Genomic DNA, 20,998 nt, shown 5'->3' with positions numbered 1-20,998 from the left:
CTTATGATGCATGCGAAGAAGTCCCTACATGAATTCCAAAAGGTACAAGTCAGCCGTAAACAAGTGCTACCCCGAATAGAATAAATGATCTGCATTATCCCATTCCAAGTATTGTTAGCTTATGGAGAATTTCCTGTGTCTAAATTATTTGATGGTCAGAGAAACCATGTAAAAAAGAGGCACGTGTCATAACCTCCCCTTTTATAGAAAAGAAAAACAGACATACAAAATGAACTGCCTTGGCTAAAGTCACAGCTAGCTGGCTATAAGCTGAGCTGCAGCTCATGCTGACATTTGAGACCAGTGTGATGAATCATGGGACCTCAGTGGAACAAATTCATACAATTGAGTGTTTGTCAAGATGAGAAATGAAAATTACTCTGATGCTTTTAGCAGCCAGGGTCTAAAACTTAAAGACGGGAAGCACTTTTTCTCAGAGACTTGAGAGGCCAGAGGCAGCCCCTCTCTTGTGGTCTTTACACCTGCAACTTCAGAAACCATGGTTACCCTCGGCAGTGGTGATGTAAGTAGTGAGCCTTGCCAGTGCTCGGCAAAACCTAGACAACAAACAATATGGGTGCTCACCAGTGAGTCCCTGCCATCTGTTTGGGAACAGCTCCAAGGAAAGGACCAATAACTGTCTGCATCTTTGACCATTTAATCTCTTCTGGCAGGGTGAGGGATAGCTGAGGTTACTAGGGATTCTAGGCTCCTAGATGCAAGTCTACAAAACCAGTTGCATAACCTTAGGTAAGTGGTAACCTTCTCTATTCCCAAGTTTCTTATCTTAGGAACACCAGGACAGACTGTAGGCACCAAATAAGGACATTCCTGTGAAATAGTGTCACTGTGCCTATCTGTATCAGTGCTACTGTGCTCTGCAGGTCACCTAGTTCTAGAGAAAGACATTGGGGGATGCTCAGGCTTCTACTCTGACTGTCCTCACCATAGGACCAAAGTTAATGCACACAGGCCCCCTAAGCTTCAGTCCCCTCCCCTGGCAAATGGAAACAATAAGCCCCATCTATCTGTCTAGTGAAGCCATTAGGAGGATCAAGTGAGGTAATAGACACGCCAGGGCTTTGTAAACAGCAAAGTGCCGCTCACAAATGAGTCAAGGTCATTATTATCGTCATTACCTCTGTCAGTCCCGAGTGATGGAAGTGTTATTGTAGTAAAGGAGTTATCAACAGAGCCACTGCCATTCATTTTTATGTCTGACAGAACAATGGAGTCTTACTTTTTTTTTTTAAACTTAGTTTCATGACCGGGTGCTTGCTCTTAGAAATTGTTCCTACAGTACGTATGCGTAATGGATAATGGACATCATAGTCTAATGAGAACAGCCCCTTTCCACCATGGTCTACTATAGTCATGGAAATCTCCTTTGGGGATATGAATGTGCTACAAAAGAGTGGAATTATTATGAGGTGTTACATCTACTTTACAGAAATCAAAAGCTGCCTGGGAATGAAGCAGAGAGTTTTCCTCCCTCCTGCACCCGCACTCCAGCAAGCACAGGAGCAGAAGTCAGGAAGAATTGCTTCCTCGTGCTACATGGTAGGTGAATTCCACCGACGTTCTTCATGCAGTCACTGTAGACAGTTCCTCATAAAATGTGCCACCAAATTAAGTCATAAACCTAGCCTGACCTTTGACTGCGGGCCATTTTATTTGGAAATTAAAAAAAAAAATGGCACACTCTCAAATCCCACACAGTCTCTGTGTTGCCAAAGAGGCTCATGATTTAGATGCGGTTGTGGGGGCTGGAGAGACAGCTCAGACAGTAACGTGCACGCCAGGGCTCAAGTTTTAGCACCACATTAAAAGCTGGACGTGGGAACATGCACTTACCATTGCGTCACCAGAGAGGCAGTTACAGAAGGCAAGCCCCAGGTCACAAAAAGAGACCCTATCTCAAACATTGAAGTGGATTGTGCCTGAGGAGCAATGACACCCAAAATGGTTCTCTGAATTCCACACACACTCCTGTATGTGCACCTGTATATACATGGATGCAAACGCGCTCTTGTGCTCATGCATACATTTACACAAAATTGACCAAATGAAATAAGCAGATATGATATAAATATGTCTGATCTTAGGCTACTTTCAGAGTTGACTCATACATCAGCTTTTAAAAAATGTATAATCCTAGCCTAGTCCCAGGGAATAGTTTGACCTGGGCTACACCCAGTTACACAGCTCCTGTATGACACTCCCTGCCCATGGCAGCCTGGGTTACATGAGATCTATAATCAGAGTATCCTGTTGCATGAAGAAGCTCCAATTCTTTGGAACGATTATTTCTTCATCCTCTTTGCAAACTCTCCTCTCCCCTCAATATATGTTAGATAACTTCAGGAAATTAAACAATAAATATTTTGAAGTGGCCTTCAGCACAGTGCCAGCTGAGTATATGCCACTGTTACCTCAAATTGCTCTAAGGCCTGAGAAGCCTTAACTACAGGGCACCCTGTGGGGGAGTGAAGGTCTCCCTGCAGGAGCCATGGGCTGAAAAAGAGGAGAGACTGTGGCCAAGGGTGGGGACTCTGGGGACCAGGAGATGCAGTAAACCCGATCAATCATTAGTAGGTCTGATGACAAACACTTACTACCACATGGAGATTGTACACACTGAGATCACAGGAGGATCAAAGCACACATCTATGAAAAGTTACATTCAGAATACACACTGGCTGTGCTGCTAATAGCTTAGTAACCAGAAACCCACCTTTATCTTTCATGATATTTTTGTATGTCTTGAGAGCTGTCTTCTTTTTAAAGTAAAATAAATTGTTTATTTTATGGCACAGAACAATTATAGTATTTGGAATAACAAACTATAAGATTCTATAAGCCTATAAGAGAACTATAAGTTCTATAAGAGAACTATGAACACTTCCTAGACACCTGACACTACTAAGTATTTGGTGTTAATGCACACAGGACCTCATGTTTGCTATTTTTCCCACTTCAGGGAAAACCTTGAATTTTTTAGGCACTCACCAAAGTATTTACAAATAAAATAATCTGACAAATAGGATACTGACAATCCTGAATCTAGATGGTGAATATGTGGGGGTTATTATACTATTTTATATGTCACGTAAGTTTGAGTATTTCTGTACTAACATCTAGGATATTTAAGAGCCATATTAAAATAAATAGGATGGGTTGGAGGGGAAGGGTTGAGGTCTTAAACATGAAGGGTAGGTCTGGAAGTGGTGGGTGGGGAAAAGTGGAACAGATGGAAGGCTGAATTCATTTCCTCATTTGGTGTGGTAGTCCGTCTACTAGGTCTAGGCTGGCCTTAAATCCTGTGAAACCTCCAGAATGCTGGAATTATAGACACATGTCACCAGACTTAGAATGAACCTACTTTTAAAATAATTGGGGCAGGAGGCTGGAGAAATGACTCTGTAGATTAGAGTACTTGTGAAAGTTGGTCATGACTGTGTACGCACATAGCCCCAACACTGGAGGACACAGATGGGGAGATCCCTGTTCTGTATCTCTTCCTCATCCTTCAGGCACAGACTAGCCATGACTCCTCGCCATTGCTAATTTTTGAGATCTTCACCACGGCTTGTCTTGTCCTGGCTCCCATCTCTACACAGCCAGCTGACAAAACTCTCTCCAGTCACCCCATTCTAATGGGCCATCTCTTTCCAGCTGAGACCCTGATCAGCACAAACGAGCTACCGTGAAGAAAGAAGAAAGAAGAAACAGTTGGCCTTCCCGATATCACGCTATGTTCTTCACCGTGTAGGAATGCTAGAGAGGTAAATGCTTCAGCAGAAAGGAAGAGAGGGAGGGCTGCGATTTGATGCTAATGCTCCGTGGAAGTGGCAATTCCAATCCATGTCAAGAAGGAGCAGACTATTCAGACACAGTATCTGGACAAAAGTAAGAGTAACACAGAAAGACGTCTGACCCATGCTTACTCAGACGTCCACAGAACATATTCAGTGATGGAGAGTAGCAGGGCCTAGAGCAAAGGTATGGAACCATCAGAGGATTGAGAGCAGATCTTGAACCCAGTTAGGACAAACATCATTCTTACTTAACAGATGAAGAAATGTGGCTCAGACATTGCGTAGGCTGTCCAGATTCACCTAGTGTAAAGGTATATTCCATAGGACTTGGCCTCACCCATCTCTGAGCTAGAAGGCAAGTTGTTTTGTACCGTTTGTCCCAGCATCCCAGGCTCAGGTGAACTTGAACACAATGACTGCAGACAGCTGCTGAGTGTCAGCCGAGGGGAAATAATACCTGTTCATCAGGGAGCTAATTCTGCAAAGCTCACCGTCTAATAGGTACTGTATACACGTAAATAGGATGCTCTAATCAGCGGGAAACCAGGAGCTGCAATCTATTCCTCATGGACCTAAAATATAATGGAGCTAAATTGAAGGTTTTACGATACACAAAGCACTTTACTTGGAAGACTTATGCTTTTCCAGGCAAGGTGTTTATTTCTACAACAAGTTCCCACACTCTCTGACATCTAGCCCCGGTGAACAATGAGCACTGAATAAAGCAAGGTCCATAGAAGGTCTTCGATGCTTATAGCGCCCAGAGGAGACAGGACAGTGCAAAGATTAGAACAGACTTAGAAGCCAGGCAGACCTGGCTAGTTCAAAGTCTTATGACCCTGGCTCGGGCTTTCAATCTCTTTAAACCTGTTCTCTTATCAGCAAAAGACAAGGACAACAGTATCCATCGTGGACTGGAAGATTAAGTGGTATTAACACAGGTAGCCAATGGACTTTAATTAAGACTAAGTTGATTTCCTGGCGTGGTCCATTTTCTTACTCCAAAGAAGATTCCCACGGGACTGTTCTCAAATGTTCACTGTACAGTTGGAACAAGCACACTGCCTCTCGGTTGTCTACTCTCACAAGGCGGATGAAGAGCTCATAGAAGACTAGCCACTGACATCACCCCAGGGAAGGCTACTCCTATACAGTCTATTACCTTCTACCGTGTCTTCTGTTTCCCTTCCTTTCCCTCACTTCCCTTTCTCTCTCTTCTCCATTAAATTTTCTTCTCTTTTAAAATGTGTTTCTTCTATAGGACTGAGGCGGAGTGTGTGAGAACTGGCTGTACAAGATGGACACATGAGTTTGAATCGCAAGCACCTATGTAGAAAGTTGCACATGGTTATATATGTGTGTGTAACCCCAGTACTGACATGGGAGTCAGAGACAAGGAGATCGCTGGGGCTTGCTGGCTGTTGGCCCAGCTCCAGGGTCAGTGAGAGACCCTGTGTCAAATGAATACTGTGAAGGTGATTGACCAGGATATCTGACCTTCACCTCTGAACATGCACACATGTGCACACACTGCACACCCAGATACTGTCCCTCAAAATATCACTTCTCATTTTATTCTAGGTTTCTCCTTGTTTCTTTGTGTGTTTGATACAGTATATGTAGACTAGTTTTCCCTGGACCTCAGGGCCCCTTTTCTAGGTCTCCTGAGAGCTGAGACTACAGACACATAGCACCACAGCTAGCTTCATTTCTGTTTTTTAATTGCTATTAGCAATGGTATCTGTTTATGGAGCGTGGTGTGAAATTTTAACACACATACATCTTCTAATAACCATATCTGGGTGCTTAGCATACACAGTACCTCACGCCCATGTTATTTCCTTTGCGAGGACATCGAAAACTGTTCCTCTGAACTGTAAGTTTGTACCACATTTTTTTTTAGTCAAACGAATTGATGACATATTAGGAAAATAAATTTTCACATGAAAATTTGGATTTCCAACTTTTCTTGGAACAATGAACAGAATGTCAAAGCACCTACTTTTTAAAATTACTGTAATGAGCAGGGACTGTCTGCTTGACAATGGGGACTATGGATTCACTGTTGCCACTGTCTCTACCCAGCCCACTTGCTCCACCTTCCTGATTCCTTAAATCGTTTTAGATTCATTCTGATGTGCGCTTTCATTCCCCAATCTAAGGTGGAATGATAATTACTTGAAAATGTAAAAATATCAGAAGATTTGTGATGTGTAGATAATGGCTTTATTTTGGAATTTGTGTGACCTCAGTTTGACCTGTGGTCCTGCAGCTTATGATTCTGTGGTACAGTTTGTCTTTGGGATTCAGCTGTGCCTGAATCTCTCCCTGAAATGTACGTCCAGGTAGTTCTAAAACGTGGGAAGATAGCACACATCTATCCCAGCTAGGGTAAGCTTCAAAGAGACAGTGGGTATGAGGTATTTCCCATAGCAGCAGACCTACATAGGATGTGCATTTCCTAATTATTTGGGGATGGCAATGGATCAAAATTATAAAGAAATCTATGAAATCTCATGTTTTATTAAATGAGACTAGTGCTACTACTACTAATACTACTACTAGTACTACTACTACTAATAATAATAATAGATTTTCTACACACTTGAAAAAGAGAGGCTATTATATCTATGATGGTTTTAAATGGTAGTGGACTACATGTTTCCTCTTTAGATACTAATCTTAGATGGCTAAAAACACTTGGGGATCTTTCTTCTCCATTGTCTTAATGACATACCTGACTTTGTGTGCTTTGTGGTAAGTGATACATAGCCCAAAGAAGTGAGTCTCACCTTAATCTTAACGTCCACCCACAGGTATGACTATTTTTGACTGGAGTCACCTTCTACCTGCCTGATCCATTGTGTTCCCAGAGAGGAAAGGGTATTTTGCTGATTGAAACAAGAAATTATTGGAGTGACCCTTATTTTATCCAAGAGACATCACTGAGGAGCTAATTTTCAAATGCCATCCATGAAGCAGGAGGATGAGTAATCTTAGCTCTGGCCACAGAAACCACTTGCTAAACACATGCAGGCTTCATTAATGCCGTGTGTCAGAGCCTGCCATTGCTGGGCACTGAAATATAACAGTGGATGAGACAGCACTGTTCCCTATAGCCCTGGACTACATGTGCTTTTTCAAGCACATTGGATCACTGTCACCCTTCCTTACATCTCAGCATATTCCCCAAGCCTGGAAGGCAAGACCTGAGACAGGAAGATTGGGATTCCTCTCATCATTTCTCCCTCTGCTCCCTTATAGTCTTACCACTTCGTTTTTGTTTAAGTCTGATATCTTCACCCCACCCCCAATTATCTCTGTAAGGAGCAATTTCAAATCTCATATATATTTAAATAAAATCCTCATAGGTATAGAAAAGTATAATAAAATCAAAGTAAGGCCAATTTGCTAGTGGGCAATGAATTATAATATGCTTCTAATAATAGCAATGGTTATTAATACCTGAAACACCATCTCATTTCATCCAATAGCAACTCTCTGAAGTATTAGAATCCTGTAGTGTTGGGGTTATACTGGGCCCCCAAACCACACATCAGAACATGCCAAGAAGGGAGCCTAACCCTACTTCAGTCTCACATACATGCACAGTCCTAGCTGTGATGCTCTCACAATTAGCCTATGCCTTCACTTAAAACTGTCTGGAATTTGTCATCTTATAGTTCTCTTTTCTCAAGAGGATTGAATAGAGATACTCAAAGTTATTCAGTAGCATCACTTTTGATACAATAGACACACTTTAAAAAAAAACTTTAGATGTTTTTAAAAGGAAAACAAAAATCTTTGGGAGACATATTTCAAAACCTTCCCAATGAGTATTTTACCCAATACTCCACAATCCTCTGACTGTAGGATAAATGTGGGATTCCCGCTCTGACTTTAGAGAAAATACATGGAGAAATTGCATGGACTTAGAAATATAGGAATAACAGATTGTTTTCCATTTTTTGCCACTAAAAGGGAAGCTTCAAGAGGCTTTGAGCTGGGTGTTAAGCACCAAGATTTGTCCCATCAACAGGAAGGAAGGACTATTCTGATGGATAACTTCCTTTCCAAAGAATTGAAACAGAGTGCTTCATCACCTTAAAAATGTAGCTCATGGACTTTTCCTTCATCTGAGGCTTGTCATAGCCGGGGAGGAGATAACTTCAGTGCTCCCAGAAACCACCAAATCATGAGTGCTTCTAAGTTCTAGAAACATGAGATATTAAAGTAAAAAATATCCAAGTGTTTAGAAATTATGCCTAAGACAGAAATCAAATACCCAAGAAGGCTGGGTCCTGTGGTCTTCTGAGGATTCTCTAAGCTTCCCCCTGCCAGGGACTCAGGACCCAAGGATGGAAGGTACTGTACTTTGGAGCATATACTCTGATGGGAAACAGGCAGTAGCAATGGATAAATGAGCAGATTAGTGATCCACTGCAATAGCCAGAAGTATAGACAAATAGAAGGTGTCTAGAGCATGGGAACAAGGAAGCTACCCCAGGTTTCAGAGCATCTTTGAAGACCTGGGAAGACAGCTGATGGAGGAGCATGGTGTATGGAGCTTAGAAGAATGCCGAGAGAGAGAGAGAGAGAGAGAGAGAGAGAGAGAGAGAGAGAGAGAGAGAGAGAGAGAGAGATGGGGAGAGGAACGAGACTGGGGAGGTGCAGTAGAGCTGACTGGCATGAGGTCTGTAAGTGTATTAAAGACTAGGAGCTTTAGTCTAAGATCAACAGGAAGCAGTACATCACTTGTAGAACAGCAGGTTGTGGTATGCTGAAATGCTGAAATCATATACAGGTTTAGAGACCAATTTGTGTGTCCCACTTTGCAGCCACACATGCAGAGGCCTTATGTCAGGAGGCACAGATGGGCTGCTGTGAGAACATCAGAGAAATTGGCAAACACCACACAGATCAGGGACACTTTTCTTCTCCTCTCTGAAAGCTGACTGTTAAATTTCTGCCAGCATGGCAGCAAGTAAAAAGGTCAATAAAATAGCAAAGGACAGTGTGAAACTTGAATCCAGGCAGGGGATGGCTATCCAGGGAGGTAAACTAAAGGAGGAAAGGGTGTGTTTATATGCCATTTGCAAATACAGAGGCTGATTAGGACACATATGTGCTGAGATTTTTTTTCCTGGACCCCTTCTCATGACCAGGCAGAAGATGCAGAAAGATATTCTTCAACCCCCAAAGAGCGAAAAGCCATGTAAAATGACATTAACTCATGGTACCATGATAGGATAGGCCAAGTTTCAGGACACATTAAATTCTGTAGCACACATTTAATCAGGGTTAGTGATGGCAGCTATGACCATATTTGTTGAGAGAAGTACACGGTGGTTACCATCCAAAAATAGGTGTTATCAAACCTGTTTTATAAATTGTTAAATTAAACTATAAACAGATTGAGTACCCGGTCCCAAATTCTCACTGTTATTACAGAGTACATAGGGAAAAGTTTTCACCTTCCAGGGTTAGGGGCCTTGAGATCAGCCATGAGAGCTGGATTGTGGGAGATGGTGTTGGGGGTGCAACCACACAAGAGCAGAGAAAACAGCATGAGCAACAGAAAGGAAGTAGGGAGGCAAAGAACTCTCAGAACATTCCAGTGACTTCCAACTCATGGCTTATGGTCTCTATCACAAGTCAGTGTTACCATTTCAGCACCCAAATAGCCATAGACAACATGGAAACAAATGCATGTGGCTGTCTTCCAAAAGACATGTATCATGGACAGTAGAATTTGAATTTCTTACAGCTTTCATAGGCCACAAAGTATTCTTCTTGTGATTTTTATTTCCTCTAACATTTGAAACATCCATTTGAGCGATCCTTAGAACACGGGTCATATAAAAATAGATGTGGGGACTGGATTTGCTCATTGCACTGAAGTTTGCTGAACTCAGATTCCACCAAGACAGGTTGGTTGTCCAAGGGAAATTTTATGAGAGCCATAACCATCATTTGAAATTTCTGACAGTCTGACTTGGAAATCACATGGTAAGACTGGGAAGACAGGGAGCATCTGAGTGGATACCTATAAAGGCATCTCTGGGCATGAAGGGATGCGTCCTCTTCCTTCTCAACTCAACACGAACATGTAGGATGCTCTAGTCGAGGACTGTGTGAATCCTTCCCTATGAAACAGCCATGAAGAGGGTATTCATGGTGCATGGTCGTGGTGCCTGGTGATTTTCATTCTTACCCGACCCCTGCCCTGCCTCCTCACTCTCCCTCTCTGGAAACGTCTAAGAATATAGTTCCTTAGAACTTCCATTTTTTCTACTGGGAGATAGCACATGGCAAGCTTCCTGTTACTGATTAGGTACCATGGGAGGACTGCTCTTATTTGCTACAGGTCCTTGTGAGTAAACACATTTGTATACCCATCTCTGTTCGTGTGTGTGTGTGTGTGTGTGTGTGTGTGTGTGTATACAATGAACACACATGATATATATATATATGTATGTGTGTGTATCTATGAAAATACATATTTGCTTATGATTTTCCATATGGATTTGCTATATGGATTAGGGATTTGGAAAACCTCATTGCTGTTAATCCAATTAATCCCATATATCAATGACCTGCTGAAACTATCCACAATGGAGCAATTTGTCATCAGCTTGATTCAAATATGTGGAATAATGAGAGAAAGGAAACAAATGTATGGGAGTGGGGGGAGGGTGCTTCTTCCTTAAAGTAGCAAAAATGACAATTTGGATAGGTCTTGGTCTTCCCTTTGGGAGCCATATTTTGTTTCTCCGGATCAAGAGTCTAAACCTTCATGTGTGGGATTAGCAGCAATAGTAACTGATGTCTATCTGGCTGTAACTAGATCTGACTCCGGCAAGTGGAGCCTGCTGTGGTCTCACTCGAGGGGTAGAAGCCAAGTCCTGACATTCTGGCTCTCTGTGGCCCCTTAGGGAGGGAGCAAGAAGGAACAAGTTCACAGAGAACCCCAAACTCAGAGTTCTCTGAGGCAGACCAAGCCAGTCTCACCTCTGGCCCCCAGCAAGAGCTGCTAAGGGCAGCTGGGCAGCTTTTGTTGAGCCACTGTTTGTTCAGTGGACCAAGCCTGCAGGAATACTTCTTTAAATTTAATGAGATGAGCCAGCAAAGGAAATCATCTAGCTTAAAAGTAGCCCAGAGCCCCAATTAGCGGTATGATTTTGGGTAAATCACTTGACCTCCTGAGCGTCAGTTTCCACATGCCTGGATGGGAGACAGTGAGAAGTCAATACAGGAAATGATGAAGCAACAAGTACAGGCAGCCAGCACTCAAATGGCCCCGAGACCACCGTGCCCAGCACTGTCCCCTCCCAGGAGCAGGCACAGGATGCAGTGGGGTGCTCTCGTGTAGTTGTAGCCCCTCGGATCTTCTTTCTCACTTTCATCCTAGGCGTCAAAGTGCAGGCCCTGGTCAGACTGTGTGTCTTTGAATCCCACACCTTCCACCCTCTAGCAGAGGACAGGAACACAGGCTTTCTTTGGAAAAACACCTACGCTCACCGCCCCTGTGCTGTGAGGAACCAGTCGGTGAGCACAGTACCTACAAAGAACTGAGAGCTGCGATTGCCATACAAATGTCAGCTTTTCCCTTCACTGTCAGCATCAGCGCCACTGTGTTGTCAGTGTGTTGGGCAAGCTGATTAACCTTCATTTCCAACCTGAAAAAATGGGGATAGCAACACCTGTCTTGTGGAGATGTGTGGAGTTCAAAAGTCAAGAGTGATAGGAACCTGCAACCCAGAGAACAACAAATAAACATTAGCATTCTCTTCCTTTGCCTTCCCAGTTCCAGTAAGAAGGCAGCTCTGTGGAGAGGCTATTTCTGGTGCATGTGAGTCTATTCTCGCTTTCTTTTCTTTCCTTGTAAAATCTCTTCCCCACCCTCTTTGCTTGTAACTGTCTCCAGTCTCTAGACAACAAAAGAACAGGCTACATTCTAGCAAGGGAAGAAGTCCCCCCTCCTTTTTTTTTTCTTTAAGGCAGAGCCAAGCCTCACTAGCAAGGCCACCACCAAATTAGCAACCAGAATCAGAGGGTTCTGAAAGCTGCTTTAGAACCGGGGCAAGGGTTTACAGCACTTAACTGGCTGAAGCCTCTTCAATTGCAGCCTGTCACCCCCTGAGTTAAGTAGTGGGTGAAATCAGCATGTATAATTCTCATCTAGCAAGGTTCAGAGAGGAGCAGTGCCTTTCAGCATGATTAACGCCTCTTTCACTCAGGGTCTTTCTTTTCCCTTTCTCATTTTCCCTTTCCAAGGACCAGTGATAGGGTTCAAAGAAGCAGAGGGGAACAGAGGTGAGCGCTTCAGTAGAGCATGTGCTTGGCTCTAAGTGAAACCCTTAGACAATTGATAGGCAGGGGAGAAGATATTTTTCCTCATGCTCTTCTGGCAGATTTAGCAATTTACTATCAGGCTCCCTGGGCCAGAAGGGAAGAGAACTGGTGTGTAGAAACAGAGAGCTTCTAAAACCCAAACTCAGTCCTTCCTTCCTTCCTTTTTATCTTCTGTCCTTCCTTTCTTCCTTCTTTCCTTCCTTTCTTCCTTCCTTTCTTCCTTCCTTCTGCCTTCCTTCCTTTCATCCTTTCTTTTTTCCTTCTGCCCTTCCTTTCTTTCATCCATCTCATCCTTCTATATACTCAATAACTCTCCCTTTTCACCAGGCTAACTTGGATTCATCTATGGACCTCTGTCAATTTCCTTCTAGTACCTTTGAATAGTAGATCAAAAAGTCCCCTAAGATCTACCACAGTAGCCACAGTGAAAAACACTATGCTTGTTTATGTGATTACTAATCCGTGACTATTAGAGCTCAGTCTAAACCCTGGATTGCCTACCTCCAAAGGCCAGAGCCTTTCCTCAGGAGGCAGTTAAAGTTGATCCTGGGTCTCTGACTCACAGGCTGTTCTAGACTCCCTAACCTGCTTTGTCTGTGTGTATATTTCTCCTTTAGTAAGGGAACCATATATCACAGGGTGTGACACTGGAATTCTTAACCTAATTTGCTTTTCTAGAATTTGTTGTCAAATCAGACTCATATGTACAAGTTCCCCCAAAGAGGGAGGGCCAGCAAAAAGCAGAGATCTCCTCTGGTCCCTGAGCCTGCCTCATGTTTGCTTTTCTTGCTTTTATGGGGGTCTCTGCATAGAGCAGGGATCAGTGAGTTGGAGGCCTGATCCAATTACAATTACCCACCCCTCCGTCTTGTCTCCTTTCTTCTGTCCACTGGTGCCTCTGGGCCAAACATCATAGACCGACAGACTACAGTGGTGATAGGAGTTGAGCTCCTGAGGGACCCCTACTCAGTAACTATTGCTTCTGTGATGTGACAGATGAACACCCTTGAAGTTCAGAAAAATTAAAAAGTGGAGAATTTAAATGAAAGCCCTCCCCATCTACTTGTTTTCCTGTACTTATAGAGTCCTGTGAAGGAAAAAAAAATATCCAGGTCAACTTGAGATTCATAAGGTTTATACCTTCTACTAGAGGTACATGTCTAATAGTCCTTTGCTTCCATAAGTTACTGAAAGAAAGCAAAGAAGAAAGTTTTATGCTGTGGCGGACACAAAACTTAAACCTCCAGAAACATAAATTCTAAGATTTAAAAAGGGATGGATGTAGTAATCCCAGAATTAAAGATTTTGAAATTCACACACACACACACACACACACACACACACACACATTAGAGAAAATACTTGTCTACCACTAACAAAAATTAATATTTAGAATTTACTAGAAGTTTCTTCCAGACTATAAGAAGACTTAAGAACCTCCATTAACAAATAGAAAAAGAATCTAGAAGTAATGACAGAGGCCCTAAAAGCTAACAGGCAAACTGATTTTGTGTTCAAAGACAACAAAAAAATATAATCCAGCAAGCTATGGTTACAACCATCAGATTTATGAAAATTGAAAGCCCTGCCCTTAGTTTTCAAGGTTCTGACAGGATATGGGATATGGGAGACACCTGAGACCTTGGGAAATGTGTTGGATTGAGAGGTCAGCTGACAGTGTCATGTCCTCCTGTCGCTTGATTTGTGCGTGATTTCCTAAGCTACTGAACTTCTCTAAGCCTCAGTTCTAGTGCGTGTGCATGTGTGTGAATGCATGAGCACTCAGAGTTGAGGTGAAGTACCACCTCTCTTTGAGTAACCACAGATATTTAAATGAGATATTCAGGAAGACCCTAGTCACCAACCAAGTTTTATCCCTATTAGGCTATCAGGGGTAGTTTCTGAAAGCCACCTCTCAAGTGTCTGCTATGTGTATCATATGCAAGTCATTCTCAACCTGAGAAAAACCATCATCTTAGGAAGGATCTAAAGCTAGATGAGGGTGTGCACATGTGTAGTCCCTCGGGAAGGTGAGGTGGGAAGACCACTGAAGACAGGAGTTCCAGACCAGCCAGAACAACACAGTAAGGGAATAGGCAAAGAAAGATCTAGACTTCCAAACTAAAGAGTGACTTGATCTGATAGGAGGAGTGGGGTCTGTGAAATGCCTGGAGCAGCCCGTTTCAGGAAGACATAAGGCTCTCTAAGCCGCAAATCCCGTTAACTCAGATCTTCTAATCTGATCTCGCCAAAGCCACAAGAGTCAGACATTGCTTCCATTTACTGATGCAGAAGCGGGTGCATGACAAGGGGGATTTTGTCCAAGGTCACCCAGCAACTGAGCCTCAGGATCGGGACTTATCGTCTTGGCTTCAGACCTGACTGCCTGAGACCTGGAGTGATTAGCAGGTCCCTTGGCAGAAAGAACAAGAATGTTAATAACAGCCATGCTGCCTGGTAGCCTGTTAATTTCAAGGTGCTTTTATGGTACAACTTCATTGAATATTTAAAAAAAACAATAACAATAGCAACAACTTGGGCTGGAACCTGGAAGGGAGCCAGAGTTTCATCTAACCACTCATTGGCTGGGCATGTCATAGGTTAGGTCCGCTGGCTCAGACGCACAGAGAACACCTGTCATCTTAGAATACAGCCATGCTGCTGGGCCTATCCCTAGACCTTCCAACCTGGGGCTCATTTACAGTCCTGAAAGCTGTCTTACTTACCAAGTTCCCAAAGGAGAAAACCCATGTGCCCTGTTCCCCAGAGCCCGAGCTCTTGGCTTCCCTTCCCTAGAACCTCCTGTAGGGTGTGCTTTGACACAAACCTGGGTACTATGGCCCTCAAATCCCTTAAGGACTTGAGGAAAGGCACCGAAGAAAGAAAGAAAGAGTGGCTGTGAATGACAATGGCTGTGAAGGACAAGGCAAGAGACCTCCGGGGACTCAGCACCCAGTAAAGCCTCTTTCTCTGTTTCTTAGCTGAGGGCTCCTGTTCTGCATCTCCCCTTGCTGGGCAGCCAAACGTCACGTACTTCCGCCAGGGTCACTGAAAGTTTGGCACAGACGGATGTTTGTATCATTTTTTTTCAGCTAGTGAAATATATTTTGAGTGGTGATTTTATTTTTATTTTTTCCAACCTCAGTCTCTAAAGGTCAATCCAATACATACTAGATGGACATCCCAGGGTGTGATGGGATCTGAAGAGCAGAGCCATTTTCTTTTGCAGTAAAATGTAATAAGAAAAATCTGCAAGGAGGGGAGGTTAAAGCTATATGTTGAAGATAGTGAATGGCCTGCCTCACTGTGGCAAGGCTTCCTAGTCCTGGTCTCCACGGTAGAAGGAGAGCTCTATCTGGCCCGAGGTCCTATTCAACCAACAAGGGGAGGGACTTGAAGCCTATCCCACAGCTGTTAACTGCCCCCATCTGAAACACAGATCTGAACCTTCTTTCACAGCCAGTGATGTAAGCAGAAAGAACTGGAATAGAATCAGTAAGCCAGGTGTGAATCCTGACCTGCAAACACCAGTCGTAAAATATTGAAGAAGGGGGTGCTGCAAAGATGGCTTGGTGGTTTACAGTAGTAATGTTCTAACACAAGTCCTGGGTTTGATTCCCAGAATCCACAGGGCGACGCACAACTCTCACACTCCAGTTCCAGAGGATACAATGTCTGTTCTCTTTGGTCCTCTCAGGTCTGGGACATGGTACCCAGACATACTGGAAAGCAAAACACTAGTACACATTTTTTTTCTTTTTCAGTTAAGAGGGCCTGAAGAGATTGCTCAGTAGTTAGTGTACGTGCTGTTTTGGCAGAGGATCTGAGATCTGTTTTCAGCATCTATCACAAGAGATTCACAACTACCTATAACGCCAGCTCCAGGTGATCATACGCCATTTTCTGGCCCCCATAAGCCCTTGCACTTTTCTGCACATAACTACATGGACACACACACACTCACACGCACATGTGCACATACAAAAAATTAAAAGTCAAGGTTGAAGAAGTAATTTGACTTATTTAAGAATTAGATTGACCTGCAAAATAGCAACGAAATGCTTGTTCACGTGGAAAGACCGGGAGTTCTTGAAGCTACAGGGCTTGGCATAGGGTGCAGGAGTTGCTCAATATATTTCAGCTCCACATTACTCCCTTTTGACAAACTCCAGCACTGTATAAGGGAGATAGATGACTGATCTTAGCCTGGATCCATGGGTTAGTGGGGACTCATCCATGGAGACAACAAAGTATATTAATGCAGGCGCATCAAACGTACAAAAGAAGTGTCAGGATGCTTAGGACAAGAGGCTTTGCTGGTTTTGTTCTTTATAGCAGAGGGATTTTACCATCATTGTTAAAAACACGTGCCAGACAGAAGGGCATTAAATACATATAGATTTGTCTGTCAAGTTCACCGCTGTACATTCAAGGTTAGAACTATTCCTAAGGAGTACCAGGCATTTAATAAGTATCTGGTGTGTACATCCGTGGACAGAGGATGAACTGGCATGGACACAAACAGGGGTGGGATGGAGGGAAGGGTAGTGAGCAGAGAGCAGAGACATAGAGAAGGGGAAAAGGAAGTAGGCAGGTCGGGTCGTATACTACTGATAAATTTTGCACCTTCTTCAGTAGTCTGAAGCATCATTTCAAAATATGTTTTTGTTTATCTGAAATGTAAAATATGATGGACATGCTGATTTTTTAAAAACAATTGTTTTTTTTTTTTTTTAAAGTCTGGCAGGACATATCATGCAGCTGAAAGTCACCTTTTAGTCACCAAGTTAAAGGCAAAGATACTCTGCCTGAAGTTCATGGGTTAATTCCTCTCAGTCGATTTACATTCCAGCCTTCCTCCAGAGCAGGAAAGCAAGTGTTCCTGGATTCCAAGAGAACATAGGACAACCTGAGGCTGGAAGAGAAAAGACAGTGCGAGAGATAGACACAGGGGCAAGTGAGGGGCCGGTGGCGATGCTAGAGTCTGAATGTGCTTCATGCTTCCCGTGTTGAAACCTCATCCAAATGCAACAACGTTGGGGCTCGGGCCTGCCAGGAGCTGTGGAGGTCATGAGATGGAACAATGTCAAGTTACCACACAAGCCATTGGTATAGAGGAGAGTTTTCTCCCCCTCTCACCCTTACTCTCTCCTGCCCTTTGGTTTCCTGCTGTGGAATGACACAATACGAAGGCCCTTGTCAGATGCCTGTGTCATGCTCATGGATAGCTAGCCATTAGAGCAGTGGTTCTCGGCCTCCCTAAAGCTGCTACCCTTTAATACAGCTCCTCAGGTTGTGGTGAGTCCCAGTGATAATTTTTTGTTGTCGTTGCTGCTTTATAAATGTAATTTTGCTACTGAGGGGTGTTTCAGTTTCTAAGACCAGGGGGCATATATGTTTTCCCATGGTTACAACCCACAGGTTGAGTATCACTGCTTTAGAGCAACAAAACAAGAGTTTTGCTTCCTAAACTATCCAGCCCCAAGAACAGCCATGTAAACAGACTAAAACAGACATACCCAAGCAGCCAGCACTCACTCCCAAACTCTGCAAATGAGAAATGAGATGAGTTTCTGTGAATCTTGTGTCAGAGCCAAAGATCGTGTGACAAATTTCCAAAATGTAATTCAGGGAAGTAGTGTACCTTAAGGATCGAGATTCTTCCGAGATGAATGTCTGATGAGTGAACACATGGGCCCCTCCAAACCGTGTGCATATTAATATGTAATTAACTGTGAACCCAGCACTGTTTAAAGGGATTCAGGTGGATCTGGAGAGGACATTCGTGTATCAGTGTGTCAAAGCCGTTTGCACATAAGTCTCTCTATAGAAATCTATACTTCCTGGCACACAAATGCTATAAACTGAACCTAAGACTATCAACATTTACACGCTGTCCCCTGTTGCTTACAGCTGTCCTTTCAAAGGGCCTCTTCCAGCCTACGGAGAACATAGTTATTGGAAAGCCTACTCCCTGACAGGCTAAAATTTATTCCCACTTTGCTCTCAAGTTCTCTCGGCTGTGGATGGCAGCAGAATAGTACCTTTAGAGATAACGCTTTCTTTGTTTTTCTCTTGAATATCGTATCCTTAAAGGGAGCATTCAAAAAATGTCATCACTGGATCGCAGCTTTGCCAGGTAATGATAGCTATGGTGCTAATTTTGCCACGGACTCACTGTTTCTTTTTTCCTCTTGGTAGTTGAATGGGAAGCATGATGCCTGGTTAATTTCTAAAACTGCACTACATCAGAGAATGGCATCCTACACACTACAACGATGCTTTAACAGAGTTCAAGAATTCACCATGAGGAAAGTAAGTGCCTAGGATAATTAGTACACACACACACACACACACACACACACACACACACACACACACACACTTCATGGGAATTCTGCTTTGGCATCCACAATGGGCACTTCTTGGACTCATTTTCCTTTCAAAGACTCTAATGCCACTTTGTCCTTTATCCCCATGGGTATTAGTCCCCCTGGGAATTCCATGAGAAAAGCCGAAAAGGAATAGTGAAGAGGGATTGCAAATATTCCTTTTGTCTACCTCGTAATAAGGATTATTCTAGATCTTTTGTCCAGCACTTATAAGATACCATGGCAGTTAATGAGTAAGTTAATTGGTTAAATCATTCTAGTAAGGGCTGCCAATTCATCCGGGCGTGCCTGTGCTGTGTATGGAGAAGATTAAAGCCGAGTTTGAGAAAGGACCAAGATACCAGATGGCTTGAAGTACCCCCCAGTAACAGTTTAAATTTTTTTAAGCCATTAATGTCACGTATTTTTATCAGAGAAAACTTTGAAGAGGATGAAGGGGCAGGGGAACTAAAACAAAAACAATTATTTATAGCATTGCTATCCATAACTAATATTTTGATAGATATTAAAGTGAATTTGCACGAACCTTATAAAGTTGAGGTTAGACTGCATGCAACATTTTCTCCTGTGTCTCCCATTCAGCATTTTAGGTTAATTCCTTACAAACATATTTACTGGCTAAGGACTATTGTTTATAATGGATATATCGTGGATATTAACAGTTGACAGCTAAAATTTTCTTTGTCATTACCTGCTCATGTGCTATGGACCTGGGTCAACGAAATTATCTTTTCTGTCTCAGGAAGAAATATTTGAAGCAGATTGTAGGTACATAGTTAATCAAAGCTATGCGCATGCAATAAGCTAAGGGCCCCCTCAGCTGCCACATCTGAAGGATGGAGGAAACGGTGAGGTCAGAAAGGAAGCAGAGGAGTCAGGTGGCAGAGGGACATGCGCCTTGGCAGGAGCTGGATGGGCAGACTACACAGGGCTTCTTTTATGGTTGGACTTTGCAGTGAGCAGGGACGAGGGCTGCCCCAGGTCACTCTAGCCTAAACACATTGAAAAGCTGTTCACACTGTGATAAATGCAAGGTGCATTTTAACATTTTTAAAGGGAAGGTGTGTTAACACCGAAGAACACCGCGGGCCTGGATTCTTCAAACCTGACAAGCCTCTAATTAGCAGCCAGTTTGCATTCAGATTTCACGGCTGGCCAGTCTGCCTGTCTGCACACCATGGGCCACATGTACAGGACAGCAGGGCATCCATCCAACAGAAGACGAGACCTGTCACCTCGCAGATACATGCAGAATCTGTCCTTTTTTCTTTGGTAGATTTCACCCATATGGAAAGCTACGGGGGAAAGATGACAGGTGGACATCAAATGACAAAACACAATATTTGGCGCAAAATGTCCTCATCTCAGATTTGTCTCAGTCCTCAGATGACCACTGGGTGACATCTGCAGGTAGCGCTCTTTTTTAGTTTTAGCTAAGGCAATCTTTCTATGTGACACAGTTTGGCCCCAAATTCATGATCCTCCTGCCTCAGCCTCTCAAGAGCTAGGATTGCAGGAACCTGTCATAAGGCCATGCCTGCTTTGGTTGTGATTAAATAGCTTTGTTAATGGCATTCTGCTAAAATCCTTTCTCCCATTTCGGGTAGACCTGGCTGGCTCTTCCTTGCCCCCCAGTCTTATCTCACAGGCTTAGTCTACGGTTTGCCTTTTCCTGAAAGTTTCCCCAGGATATGAGAACACCCTTCCTATTGATACAATCCAGCACTTGCCATAGTGCATATGTTAATTTCTTGACCTATCTGGTTCATTATCTGCACTGTGAGATTCAGAGGGCTGGCAGAGAATTATCTTCCATAAGTTCTTAATTAACAAATAAATATGAACTATGATTTCCAAATCCAAATTTTAAAACATGTTAGAGCCTAGTGTGTATGTCCTCCTCTAAGGCAGGAGTGACACCTTGCCTACTGCCTCAGTATTGTGAGGGCAAGCATGTCCTCTCTGGAGGCATAGCACTCTGTCTCTCTTTGTTTTCCACATGTAGTCCCATAGTGAGATCTGTGGGTGTTTTCATTGCAGCCGAAATATTGATGTGGCTATGAAGGTTGGAAGTCAGTAGGGGAATCCTTCGGTTGGGGGAGAGTTCTGCTTTGTGTGCCCTGGGGTCTAGCCATGTTCAGAGGCTCCTCAGTCCTTCACAGCTACTTGACAACAGTAAATGGAGGGGAACCGTGTGGAGACACAAAAGAACTGCTACCTCTCTGTCTGTGCAGAGATGCAGGCATGCTCAGAAATGCAATAAACACTGAATGAGCAAAGCAAAGAAGTGCTCAAACATGGACGACTGTCCATTTATATCTTGCATGTAAGTTAAGACAGATAGAAAAAGCATAAGAGAAAGAATAAATGCCAATATGGAACTGCACAGCATTTCCAAAACCAAGAGGTACAATTCAGTGCTATTTCAGGAAT

Source organism: Rattus rattus, chromosome 2, assembly GCF_011064425.1.
Source record: "Rattus rattus isolate New Zealand chromosome 2, Rrattus_CSIRO_v1, whole genome shotgun sequence".
Classification (NCBI taxonomy): Eukaryota; Metazoa; Chordata; class Mammalia; order Rodentia; family Muridae; genus Rattus; species Rattus rattus.
The sequence above is the reverse complement of the archived record's forward strand: the minus strand, read 5'-3'. Positions refer to the sequence as shown.